The sequence below is a fragment of the Halichoerus grypus genome, chromosome 5, assembly GCF_964656455.1.
Source record: "Halichoerus grypus chromosome 5, mHalGry1.hap1.1, whole genome shotgun sequence".
Lineage (NCBI taxonomy): Eukaryota > Metazoa > Chordata > Mammalia > Carnivora > Phocidae > Halichoerus > Halichoerus grypus.
In genome coordinates, this window is record NC_135716.1 from 24,098,246 (window position 1) to 24,112,862 (window position 14,617).

The 14,617-nt window shown below is 37.3% G+C and overlaps 1 pseudogene; it reads right to left on the reverse strand.

The window, feature by feature from the left end:
• Nucleotides 1-10,989: 10,989 nt before the first annotated feature.
• LOC118549528 (elongation factor 1-alpha 1-like) lies at nucleotides 10,990-12,255 on the reverse strand (annotated as a pseudogene).
• Nucleotides 12,256-14,617: the final 2,362 nt, after the last annotated feature.

Consider the following 14,617-nt stretch of genomic DNA (forward strand, 5'->3'; position numbering starts at 1 on the left):
AGGAACTTCCCAGAGCATGTTAGAAAGCCACATTACACAATCTGATATTTGGTTCTCTATTCTCTGCAGCATCTTGTCTTCTGTTTGAATTCTAGGTCAAGACAGAATTGTTAAAGGGCTTAATCCTAAATCAGAAGGAATCAATAATAAAGTTGCTGTACCTTTTGAGGGCATTAAATACCCACAGCACATATTTCTTTTAGGCCTTTCTAGGAGGCAGAAATCATAGTAAAATTGACAATTGCAATTTTTCCAGCTAAGTTAAATTCCAAAAACATGATCTTTCCAAAATAAAAAAAAAAAAATTATATTCTTAATTTTCAGAAGCAAACGTGTTACAACTCAAATTTTGAGGGGGCAAAATACGCAACAAAACTTGCTTATGAACATTGTGAAATTACTTTGTGAAAAACACTAAAGCAAATCAAACTTTTATAAATTTTTAAACTTGGCCACTTGTTAGGAAAATGTTTTATAGCAAAATCGTTTATCCATACCAATTTTCTGTTAATAAAGAGACTCTTCCTAATATATCTGATTGAAAAAAAAATTCTTCTATTTCCTTTCAACTTTCGTTAAAGTTGGGTAAATAGACATAGTAACAAATGGCATAAGTAACGATAGGAAGGATTGGCTCAAGAGTATAATCAATCCCTGGGGGGAAATGCTTTTCAGGCAGCATAAAGATCCTTTCCTTGGCCTATGGTTTCTGGCTTTCACTTCAGAGTGCCATGAGGTTGTTCCTCGTATTTCATTCCTTTACAACCATGTGTGTGTCCTGCAAAATGAGAGATCCTCTCATGGGGGGATTCCTTCAGCCATCTGCTTTCCCACTATTAATTCTGATGTGTCTCCATATAAGAAACAAATGCACTGGTCAGAAACTTTCCCTCTAACAAGCAGAATTAGAAATGAACATTTTGAGAAAGTATTTCACAGAAGATATGTTTTTTTATGAAGAGAATGCCATCCAGAGATGGATGTTAGAGATGTTGTCGAATGTTTGAGATAAAGTGCCAAACCCATTTTCCAAGGTAACAATTCTTCAAAAGAAGGCTAAAGAAAATGGTATATTTAGCCTATAAAATGAAGGACCAAACAAAATTATGTTTACTGTTATAACCAGCTATTAGCAAATAGCTTAATTAAAGAAGCACGCGTGAAGATTCTTTGCAAGCAGATTTTCTATATGGTTATAGAATGTTGGTTACATGAATAAGCTCTGAAATCAGACAGATTGAGATTTGTGTTCCAGCCCAACCACCTGCTAGCTTTATGGCTTGATCAAATTACTAACCTTTTATTTTACCGAAGTTACGAGCCCTTCCAAATATAAAATTGAGGGGTTACTAATGCAGAATTTTTGTTCAAAAACCCGTGTCTTGACTATCTGTCTTGGTTTATTTTTAGATGCTCCTACTAGAACATGATGTAAGAGGTGAGGAAGACATAGAGAGGAATTGTTCTTCCTGAAATGGGATGTAAGAAATTAATAGCAGGTGCTCTGGCATATGAACAAACAGCCCCCGGAGGCCCAGTGTGAAGCAGCGTTTTTACAAAAAGACTAACTTACGCATTATTGAATTCCTCCTAGGGAGTTAACAAATTTTCACTCCACAGGTTTTCTCTTGTTCATGTTGCTATTATTTTCTTATCTATTTTTAATTTATTTGCTTATGATAAAATTGAGAGAATTGAGCATCCCCTCTCTCAGTAGTAGCTCCTGTAGTGAAGTGAAAAGCTTTCTGCAGCCCAAAATATCTTATTCTCTCTCACTAAGACATTGTTTATTACTAGATAAAAGTCTGCAGATTATCTCTCCCTAACACGATGCAGAGGACCACTGCTTATCCTTATCCCATCCCATTCTTATCCTATGGCCATACAAAGCGCGTCCTTTTTTTTTTTTTTTAAGATTTTATTTATTTATTTGACAGAGAGAGAGAGAGACAGTGAGAGAGGGTCCACAAGAAGGGGGAGTGGGAGAGGGAGAAGCAGGCCTCCCGCTGAGCAGGAAGCCCAATGCAGGACTCGATCTCAGGACCCTCGCATCATGACCTGAGCCAAAGGCAGACGCTTAACGACTGAGCCACCCAGGTGCCCTGCATGTCCTTTTTAAACAGAAATATTGAAGTATATGTTAACGTCCTCCAGTCTTTTGGCAAGTAGTCAGCTTCATAACTCTTTGTATCTTAAGAGCATATTTATCAGTTGTTATTTATAAAGATAGCTATCATTAAACTTCATGAGGAATTATTACATAGGATAAATAACATGTTGAAATACATCATTAGCATTCCTGGGGAGGTTTCTCAATGGAGAAATTTAATTGTATTTCCTCCAGTGCCTTAACTGCTGCAGTGAGTGGTGTTGCCAGAATCCTGGAGAAAAATATACATAATGTTTCAATTATTATCATTAATGTTTTAATATTGGTAAACGTCGCAATGCACTTTTATATGCCACCAACTGAAAGGTTGCTAATCACCATGGCTTCTTGATTCGCTTTAGAGATAATAGGAGCACAATATAGTACAACATTTTCCATTATTCAAGATCAGTAGCCAATTCAAATAGAAGCAATATATGAATTTAGGGAGAAGCTTAAATCTTAGCAATTTTACTTGTCTAATCAAGTCCAATTAGCTATTCAGTTCTTTGCTTTTAGGAACTTAGCCACTTTCATTACAAAAAAAAGAAAAAGAGAGAAGAGTTTGGTTTTCTGATCCTATTTCGTAGACTGGAATTTTTTAACCATTTCAATGTTTCCTCATTTTGCTGTATTTATTCAGTCTGAAAAAAATGCATATGAATGAGTATGAAACTTTCAGGAGTTGAGAAATTAAATTGAAATATTGTTTTTGAAACATTATTTTGATAAAATAAGGTTGGTGACTCATTCTAAATTAGATGGCCATATGGCAGCAGGGACTTTTCAGTATAGAGAGCTTTATTTTAATAAGAGATAATTAATAATGCTGTCAGGACAACTCTCTTCAGATGGTTGATTTTACAATTTACCTCTTTATTTGATATTTTAATCTGTGAATTTTCTATGTTGCATAATATGATTCTATTATTCTTTTATTAATCTAATCAAAAGGTTTTAAAGCAGTTCTTGTCTGCAAACTTTTTTAGTCTATAACAATATCAATACAAAAATTAAAACTAAATATTTAGAAACAACTATAGAAATTTCACAGAGCAATTTTATGCCTACTGAATCTAAAAAATCTAGACTTGTATTTTGTGTATCTTTTTTTTTTTTTTTTTTACTTGAGAGAGAGCACAAAGGAGGTGAGGAGCAGAGGGAGACGCAGACTCCCCGCTGAGCAAGTAGCCCAACGTGAGGCTTGATCCCAGGACTCCAGGATCATGACTTGAGCCAAAAGGTAGCCTCTTAACCGACTGAGCCACCCAGGTGTCCTGTATGTATTTTTCATTATTATTTTTCTAGCGATTCATTTTGTTAAATTTTACTAAAGTATAGCTCCATGATAGGTAGATGATGGTGGAAATAAACTTGGGTCTTTTCTCCACAGTTTAAGAAATTCTGTTCAAGAAGATCCTTGAAATTTGAGCCAACATAGGCTTAATTTCATTATCTTTTTCTCTGCTTGCTCTTCTTACATTATAAGAAAATACCCTAACAGGTCCAGTTCCTCAAGAACAACAGAATCCTGCGTTCTCTGCCTTCAAGCAGGTTACAACTAAAAATGAGATTAAAAAGGCCAGGTCCTGCAGTAGGACAAAAGGCAATTCCCAGATTCCAAGCCCTTGGATCACCCTCAGGCAGCAACAACAAGTGAATTCCCATAATGCTGAGAGCTGCTTGTAGAGGTCCCTGCGGAGACTGCAGAGTTCATGTTGAAAGTGAAATGCAAAACTGACACATGCTGAATGATGCCAAGGCAACTACAAAAGCAAAGACAGACCTCTGGAAGCTCAGTCTTTGCTTCCCCGCCCCCCCGCCCCCAACTCCCCTTTGATTGTTGATGCTGATACAATGTTTCTTCTATCTCTCTGGACTCTCTCACATAGACATTCCTTCAGGGACCTGATCTGGCAAAAACCATAAGGAAAGTACCTTATCAGTTGGTTTTGGTGGAGGAGAATCATTCCCTTAATTTATTCAAGAAAACTTCTAAGGATCACATATAATTCAGAATTCGTATTTTGGGACTGAGTTATCCTAGCCACCTTAAGAAGACTGAAGAGTATTAGTGATCAGCAAATAAACAAAGAAATGTCCAGAGCAAGGAGGCAGGTATGTGGGAGGAGTGGTGGTGAAAGGGACCAGAACCTGGAAAACGCTCACAGAATAAAATTGTTACAAAGCCTCTTACTTGGTTTCTTTTTCCAGTCTCATTTTCCCTTCAATCTATTTACCAAAACACTGCTACTAGAGTTTCACATCTAAAAATCTAACCTGATCATGTGTGACTCCTTCTTCTTTCAATGACTATAGCTTATTTATTTATATATTTATATATTTATTTATTTATTTATGAGCGAGGGAGAGTGGGGGGGCGGGGTAGAGGGAGAGGGACAAACAGACTCCATGCTGAGCTTGGAGCCCTTCTCAGGACCTTGAGATCATGACCTGAAATCAAGAGTCAGATGCTTAACTGCCTGAGCCACTCAGGTGCCCCCAATGACTATAGCTTTTAGAATAAAAGCCTCTTTGACTTGAGACATAAATTAATCAGTTTCCTGCCAACGCCCCCCCCCCCCACCTGCCCAACCACACCTATCTTCACCTCTCCTTCCATTTCTCACCATTTGCACACATTTGCATTGAACTTTCAGCTACAAAGTAAACCATGCCTTCTTAATGGCTGGGTCTTAGTAGCTTACCAATGTTTATTTTTCTGTCATGGGCATGTTCATTGTGGGTAGGCTGTGGTCTTGCTTCATGTACTCTACATTCTGGGATCTAGGCTTAAGGAGTGGCTTTTCTCTAGGACACTGTGTGTCATGTGACAGAAAAAAAAAAGGTGAGATTGGAGTGGTTTATAAAACTTCTGCTTGTCACTTTCATCTACATTTTGTTGCAAAAACAAGTCACATAGCCAAGGCTCAGGAAACTGGCCCTCAGGAAAGGGCCAGTTGAGGAGACAAAGGCCATTTGTAAACAATATTATGGTCTGTCATATCATCCTTCAAGACTTAATGCTCTACCATAACACCGTCTGCTTGTCACTATCATACCCTGTGACTCTAATCAAAACATCTGTGTCTGTTTCTTTCCTATTAGCTAGGAGGTCATTACAAATCTGCACTATGTACTTTGACAATTGGCATATATTTGGCACTCAAAATATTTGTGCATGGAAACAGGGTAAAAGGAAGATAGGAAGGAAGGAGGGAGGGAGGGAAGAGGGAAGGAAGGAAGGAAGGAAGGAAGGAAAAGAGGGGGAAGGGAGGGAGGGAGGGAAGGTAAACAGGTTAGGCGTAGAAATAGTAATATACTTGTAGCATTGAATCCATTTAATAGGACAGAAAAACTTGCACAAGTCAATAGTTTATTGATTATTTGGGCTATCAGAACATATAAATACCTGAAAATACATATTTGACTTAAATGGTAGAGTTACGATGTTTTCATTATGTAATTTATAAGAGGCTCAACTCCATTGAGGACTAATGGATTCTTTTATCTTTTATTTTTCCTTTTCTTTTTTTCTTTCTCTCCCTCCTTGCTCCTTTACAAGAAAATTATGCCTGTGAGTGCCTCCATAAGCTATTTGAATCTTTTCCAACTTCCTCAGTTTATCAGCAATCTCCTGTCCTATTGACCCCTCCCTTTAACTTGGACCAGATGGTTATCAGTTTTATTGTTAATTGATCCCTTATTACTCAAAACGGTCTTTCCAATACTTCACTATATGGAACTTTCAATCTCTAATATTATGACAATTAGCAGAAAATTCTGCATCCTACTTTCTGAAATTCTGTGGCTATTCTGATGAATTTCTTCATTTTTTTCCCCTCTTTTCTGAACCTGAAATTGCTTACCAAGTCCAAGCTTTCTCTTTCATCTCCTGTTTCAAAGACACATCTTTTTGCTTTGAAAGCTTACTTCTCCACCAGGTCAACTGAAGAAACAATTCTTCCTCTACACCTTCTTGTCACCAATCATTCTATTTTCTATCTTTAATGTTATCCTTTCTGTCCTTTGATCTACAAACACACACACTTCTCCACTTAAGTAACAAACAAACCAAGCTCTCTCAAACTGTGCATCCCTCAAAACTAAACCTTTCTTTTATCTAATATACTGTGAAAGCAAAATGTATGTGAACCTCCTCCAATCTGCAATACCTGTTTATTTGGTTCTTCTCTCAACAACTAGGTAATTTTTTTTTCTATTTCTTTAGCATACTAACCAAATCATCAAATTTATTAATAATTAAATGGCTTTACTTCAATCTTTAACCCCCTTAAATATTAGAGCATGACACTAAATTTCTTCTTATCCCCCATTTGTAAAATTTCATACAATGCAAGTAACTATGTATAATAATTGTAAATCATAAATGTTATTTTTTAAGATTTTAGAGAATCCTTAAAAAATATAATTGGAAAACTGACTTGGTGTCTCCTTTAAGTTTCAGTGTGATCCCTGTTGACAGCTTTTCTTCTCCAAAAAGAATATCTAATACAAATACTAGTACCTCAGTATATGCCCATATTTCCTGTACTTCTGATAGTTCATGTAATGGTAAAATCTAATAGATTTTACTTTCAAGAATCAAGTCATACTTTCTGTGTTTTAGACAGCTCTTGAGTTTTGATTCCATTCTAAGCTCCAAGGGATGCCCCTGATTGGCTTAAGCTAATCTTAGTAATTCTATTTTTGCTGTTGTTCTTGATGTTTGTCAAGGTGATCGTTCCAGACTTGGCAATGGTTTAAAACTAAGATAAACTAACAGATGCTGTTCATCTGGCCCTAGCGATTGGTTTGGGGTACCTGAGTTAGTTCAAATGGAGGGAAGCCCGTATCTTCTCTTAAATAATTGTAAATAATTCTCTTAAATAATCTTAAATATTGTAAATAGATGCAATGCTCTTCTCTTAGATGTAAATAAGTAAATAAACAAATAAATTCATACATGTAGCCTGAATAGATAGCCATCTGACAACCATGAGGGAAAACAGGCTAAGGATAAAGCCAACATAGCAAGGAAGACAGAATTGAAAGGATTACAAACAAATGGATATGCAACCTTAAAGATATCAACCTGTGGATCAAGCAGAGTATTCTTCTGCTCTAGACTTTTCAGCTTGTGAGCCAATAAAGTCCCTTTATTATTTAAATCAGGTGAATTTTCTTTGTTGGCTCTGATGCATATTCTAAATAACATAGATAGAGATAGGTAGGTAGATAGGTAAATAGGGAGAAAGCAAGAGAAAGTGCACAAGCATCATGATACAGGATAAAGAAATAAAAAGATGCATTTGCTCAGAATAAAAAGGGATAGGTTACTAGAATGAATATTTATGTGTGTGATCTATGAAAAATCTGATTTACTCGTTGCTAAAACACTTTAGTTTTCTAAATTATGCAACTAAGCATTTTATATATGACCATCTTGATCGGCAAATCAGTTCATATGGGTGACAGTTGGTGATCAATCTTCCAATGCAATATTCAAAAGAATACAATGACCATATGTTAGTTGATCCTGTTGAGTTGCATATAAATGGTTGCATTTATTCTGATGCTTTAATATTTATGAAGTAAAAAGACATTTTGTTTTTTATTTTGCAATCTCTAAAAGAAAAGCAAAAGGAAATGTTTAGTTTTTGGAGTATGAACTAATAGAAGTCTCTTAGTACAGTGTGAAGCCAGCAAACATTCATTTGAATCAGAGCATTTTATGAAACAAAATTAAATACCTAAAATTTTTCCAAACAGAATCTGAATAAGATTTCTCATAATAATTTTTTCTCCCAATTTTATAATGGCATTATTTATGATGTAGTAAAATAAATTATACAGATTCAGAAGAATAGGGCTTGAATTTTAGCTCTGCCATTTAACCATTGGTAAGCTGAAACAAGCTAATAAATCTGTAAATTCCATATAAATTGTATGTACATTCTATATAAATGAGTGCTATTCTTGTTAACTAGTATTGAATACTGATATATATTGAATACTGATATATGTGTTTATGTGCATGTGTATGTGCGTGGGTGTGAAAGACTTATTGCTAACTAGCACTGAGTCCTGGTATAAAGATATGTGTGTGTACGTATATAATAAAAAAAAATTATATATTACAAGTTAAATTAACAAATAAAACTTTCACTGATTACATAAATTTGATTTGATTTAATAACTGTCTTGCCAAAATTTTGAGTTCAATACCTTTGGGGACCTGTGATTTTATTTCTATGAGTGACATTCCTAAAGTGGGCCAGCCACCTTGAAAACAGAATTCATTGGTAAAAAGAAAAACCTTATGAGAGAGAAAAAGAAAATCACTGGACTTGAAATATTCAGTTTAGTCCCAGCTCAATTCACAAATGACCTGTGTTATGCTAGTCAAACTGTGTGACCTTATGGAGGTTCATTTATCTTACCTATAAAAGAAGGATAATAAAACCTAATTCAGAGATGTTTGGAACAAGTTATATTACATATGGTTTAGAAGCACTTTTGAATTTCAAAGACAGCACATAAAATATTATTCCCAGGAGCTAAGGATATCTGTGATGGAAGAGCAACTGGCATATTCTATCTAGTAATGGTACATATTAGTTTAAATTTAGGGGCACCTGGGTGGCTCAGTCGTTAAGCGTCTGCCTTCGGCTCAGGTCATGATCCCAGGGTCCTGGGATCGAGCCCCACATCGGGCTCCCTGCTCAGCGGGAAGCCTGCTTCTCCTTCTCCCACTTCCTCTGCTTGTGTTCCCTCTTTCACTGTGTCTCTCTCTGTCAAATAAATAAATAAAATCTTTAAATTTAGATAGTATATTTCTTTTCCCTTTTTTTTTTTTTTTTAGAGAGAGAGAGAAGGCACAAGTGGGGAGGGGCAGAGGGAGAGGGAGAGAAAGAATCTTAAGCAGGCTCCATGTCCAGTGCAGAACCGAATGCGGGGCTCAATCCCAAGATTCTGAGATCATGACTTGAGCCAAAATCCAGAGTTGGACACTCAACCAACTGAGCCACCCAGGCGCCCGATAGTATATTTCTTGTAAATATTTCCTACTACATTCATCTGGTATTATCTCATAGTAAAGGGATATACTCTAATCTGAATATAACTTCTGACAACCTCTGAAATAAGAGAAAATAAAGCTTATTTGAATACCTGATAACCGGTCTTTAAGAAACCATGTGTACATAAATGTTTTCATCTAAAAAATAAACAACAGACAGTATTGTGGGACTTCATTTGGAAAGATATAATTAACATTTTTTAAAGAACCTCCAGTAATCGGTTGCATTTTTAGTGTATCCCATCATCAATATTCCCTCTAAGTATATGAGTGAGGAACTTTTTTGTAAAATTAAGTAAGAGATACAAGGTAGGAGATGGAAAATATGAGTGTCACATTGAATAAAAAATATAGGAACATATAAAAATAATATTGTCTCCCCCAATAAGTTCATTTGCCAAAAAAAAGATGAGGTGGGCAGGATGAAAATCAATGTTATGAATTCTGCAATTTCTAAGTTTTTTTTTTAAACTCCAAAGCCAGAACCATTCACCCAGTTCTCCAGTAGACATCCTCACATTGATGTTTCAAAGTTACTGAGAATGAAAGTTCCAAATGTAAATTCCCCACTGTTTCTGATCCAATCTTGCTCCCCAGAATTGCCATTCCCTTGATCGCTCTCTTAGTAAACATATCACTCAATTATCTAAGACAGAATTTCTTTCTTCCCTCTCACTCCAAGCTAATCAATCACCAAATTTATTAATTTCGTCATGTAAATATTTCTCAAGTTTGCTGTCCTCCTCTCTCACCTCCCCTGCTATGCCCCTGAATCAGAAGCTCTTTCATTCCTTACCTATTTTCCTTCAATAGTCTTCTCTATATCTCTCTCATCCTAATCTCATTAAAGTGGTCTTCCTAAAATGTAAATCTTAGCCCATCCTTCACCTGCTCCTCATTAGCTCCTATTGTTGTCAAAAAAAGTGCAAACTCTTTTTTTTTTTTTTTAAGATTTTATTTATTTATTTGACAGAGAGAGACACAGCGAGAGAGGGAACACAAGCAGGGGGGTGGGGGAGGGAGAAGCAGGCTTCCCGCTGAGCAGGGAGCCCGATGCGGGGCTCGATTCCAGGACCCTGGGATCAGGGCCTGAGCCGAAGGCAGACGCTTGATGACTGAGCCACCCAGGCGCCCCCAAACTCTTTCTTCACATGGTTTATGAGGACCTTCATGATCATGTCTCTGGTCTTTGTCTTCTATCCCTCTCCAGCCATCCTTGGACAAAATTACAGTTTACTTCCTCTCATATCTTGGGATACTGCCATGCTGCTTTGTATCACTCACCAGACCATAATTCAGCCGACCTGCTCCATTCATCATGAAGGTCACAGAGCCTGTGTACTTCAAACTTGCAGCATTTCTGTAACCGATTTTTGGTCAAGTTGTTTCCATTAAAAAGTACTGATTTTAAAAACTAAGTAACTTAAAACTGCCACACACACTCACAAAAACAAATGGTCCACAAAACCTCCTCCTTTTCTTCTGAGGTTTTATCATACATGGTTATCATTAATCCGTCTTTTAACTCAAGTTCAAATGGCCAATTGACACAAACAGTCCTGAGACCACTCTTCCACCACTGATTAAGACTGGGGTGGCAGAAATTGGAGACAATATTTATTTAAACTTCTGAGCTTTCTGGGCAGATCTGGCTACCTTGACAGCTCCAACTGCCTTTCTGTCTATTGCTCTGATGACACTCACAACAACCATCTGTCTCATGTCATGAACAGCCAAACGGCTCAGAGGAGAGACGTTCTCAACATACAGGCTTGCCAGGAACCGTATCAACCATGGCGGCATCATGAGATTTTAGGGACTTAGGGCCATCTTCCAGCTTTTTCCCAGAATGACGATCAATCTTCTTCAGCTCTGCAAAGTTGCAAGGAATGTGAGCTGTGTGACAATCCAGCACAGGTGCATATCCAGCACTGATTTGGATGTTTCAGGATAATCACCCGAGCCATCAAGCCAGCTGCTTCCATCGTTGGGTCATTTTTGCTGTCACCAGCCACATTGCCACGACAAACATCTTTGACAGATATGTTCTTGACATTGAAGCCCACTTTGTCTCCAGGAAGAAACTCACTCAAAGTTTCGTGGTGCATCTCAACAGATTTTACTTTAGTTGTAGCATAGACTGAAACAAAGGTGACCACCATGCTGCGTCTGAGAACACCAGTCTTCACTGGGCCCACAGGGACAGTACCAGTACCAACAATTTTGTAGACATCCTGGGGGGGCAGACACAAGGGCTTGTCAGTTGGATAAATTGGTGGCAGAATGCAATCCAGAGCTTCAAGCAGTGTGGTTTCACTAGCATTGTCATCTTTGTAAGTAGTCACCTTGAACCAACGCATGTTTGCCCTTGGCTCCAGCATGTTGTCATCATTCCAATCAGAAACTGGCACAAATGCTACGGTGTTGGAGTTGTAGCCAATTTCTAAATGTAGGTGCTGACTTCCTTAACGATTTCCTTGTGTCTCTTCTGGCTGTAGGGTGGCCCAGTGGAATCCATTTTGTTAACACCAACAATTAGTTGTTTCACACCCAGTGTGTAAGCCAGAAGGGCATGCTCATGGGTCTGCCCATTCCTGGAGACACCTGCTTCGAATGCATCAACACCAGCAGGCACAATCAGGACAGCATAGTCAGCCTGAGATGTGCCTGCAATCATGTTTTAATGAAGTCTCTGTGTCCTGGGGCATCCATGATGGTCACATAATACTTACTGGTCTTTCACATAATACTTACTTTCATTCTCAGTAGCTTTGAAACATCAATGTGAATTTCCACAGGGAGATATCAATGGTGATACCATGTTCACGTTCATCTTTCAGTTTACCCAAGACCCCGGCATCCTTGAAGGAGCTCTTTCCCATCTCAGCAGCCTACTTCTCAAATTTTTTGACAGTTCCTTTGTTGATCCCACCTCATGTGTAGATCAGATGACCAGTAGTGGTAGACTTGCCTGAATCTATGTGTCAATGATCAAAATGTTGATATGAGTCTTTTCCTTTCCCATTTTGGTTTAGGTTTAGTGGTGGTTCTCATGACACCTGTATTTTGGCAGCAAACCTGTTGTGAAAAAGCTCATTTTATTATTTCAGAAAATTTAAATAAAGAGATTCCTATGAAAGAGGCATAGATAATATAATTATATTCTGTTCACATTTAGGAAATTTGAAACAATTTTTTCTTTCCCTAAAAAAGGAAAGCTTATTTATTACTTATGTCACTTTATGTTTAATATCTTTCATGAAGATTGACGACTAGAAGAAATTATAAGAAGAGATTTTAGGGGTGCCTGAGTGGCTCAGTCGGTGGCCGGAGTCCAACTCTTGATTTTAGCTCAGGTCACAATCTCATGGGTCATGGGCATGCAACATGATTGCAGGCACATCTCAGGCTGACTATGCTGTCCTGATTGTGGCTGCTGGTGTTGATGCGTTTGAAGCAGGTGTCTCCAAGAATGGGCAGACCAATGAGCATGCCCTTCTGTGTCAGGCTTCAAGCTCAGGGGTGAGAGGAGTCCGCTTGAAGATTCTCTCCCTCTGCTCCTCCCCCTCCCCCCACTCATGCAGGTGCTCTCTCATTCTCTCTCTCTTTCAAATAAATAAATAAATAAATATTTATAAGAAGAACTTTTAGAACACAGGTATAAAAGAAAAGATTAGTAATCTAGTATGGACATATCCTCTGTTAAAATTAAATTTTGCATTCAAAAATTTTAAAAAATCTTCAGGATTGGTAGACTGCACCAAAGAAATTTTGAGATCAGAAGAACATAAAAATCAGAAATATTAATCAGAGCTAATCTGAATCTATGAAAGAAATTTAGTTTGGCCCGGATAAATGAGAAGAAAAATGTCTCAAATTGATTTTTATTTTACTTGCTCAGGTCCCTGAGCTTTGATACTTAACTCTGAAAGGATGGCCGCTATTATTCTGCATACTGGATACAATACTATTGACACAGTATCTTTTTCCCTCACCACCCACCCCCTTAAGAAATTACATTCCTACAATATATACAAGGAAAATAATTCACCCTCTCCCCATTTCTTCCTGTGTTTTCCATGTGGTATAGTCTACATAATATAGTGCCTGATAGTAACACACGTCACAAAATGGAAAGCTAGTGTTTTGTCATTTTTTTCTATCTTCTTTGCTACAAGCTATAGAAGACTAACTCTGCTAAAAATAATACCTAGCTCAATGAAGGGATCATTACATACTGGTAACAGAAGGGAGCTCTGTCGCCAACCTGTGCAAAGTGGGTCTTAACATACATACATCCTCTGAACGGTATGTATTTTGAGTAACTGCAATTGTATTGCTTAAGGCAAAGTACTTGCAGACCTAAGACCAGACTCACTGGCAGAATGTGCTGAACAATTAACTTTTGTATTAAATTAAAACTACTTCCTTTTAATTTCAGTTGATCGTAAGGCATAAAAGATAAAGAAGTTAAAAAATAGCTGAAGGGCATGACGGAAAAAAAACCAAAAACCTTCACTGTTTCAAATTTACTAGTAATTAAGACAGCTGTGTGAATAATGGAACAAGCACAAGTCAATTTTCCCTGCCACCATCTATTCAGCGAAATTTGACCTGAGTTTATAAAAAATCATAAATTCACACAAGGAAGTTTGAATATTTTTTTTAATTTAAGGAAAATATCGTAATAAATTTTGATTTCTACCATATTTGTTAATTGCAGAGAAGTTAAGTGATATAGTATTTTTAAAGAAGAAAATTAAAGTTGCTCAAACCCAGCAGCTACTATTTTAAAGTTTGGATTTTATTATATACAAATTTATTCAAAATTATATTCTATATAAATGCATTCAAATTAAAAATGGAGTAATGATATATGTACTATAGACTTTTCAAAAAAACTTTTTAAAAGATTTTATTTATTTATTTGACAGAGAGAGCAAGCACAAGCAGGGGGAGTGGCAGGCAGAGGGAGAGGGAGAAGCAGGCTCCCCACAGGTTGGAGAGCCCTATGAGGGGCAGGGAGCCCTACTCGGGGCTCGATCCCAGGACTGACCGTGACCTGAGCCCAAGGCAGCCGCCTAAATGACTTAACCACCCAGACTCGCCTGTACTATTGTCTTTAAACTGCAAATACAACATGAGCATTTGCATGTTAAAAACAGTCAGTCTCAAATCATGAATTTAAGGTTTCTATAGTATTCCATATTATGATTCCTTATTATTGAAACTTTTAATTGCTGTAATTGTTTTAGTATTCTAAATAATATTATTTTTCGGGAGCCTGTGTGACTCAGTCGGTTAAGCGTCTGCCTTCGGCTCAAGTCATGATCCCGGGGTCCTGGGATGGAGTCTGGCATCAGGACCCGGCTCAGTGGGGGTCTGCT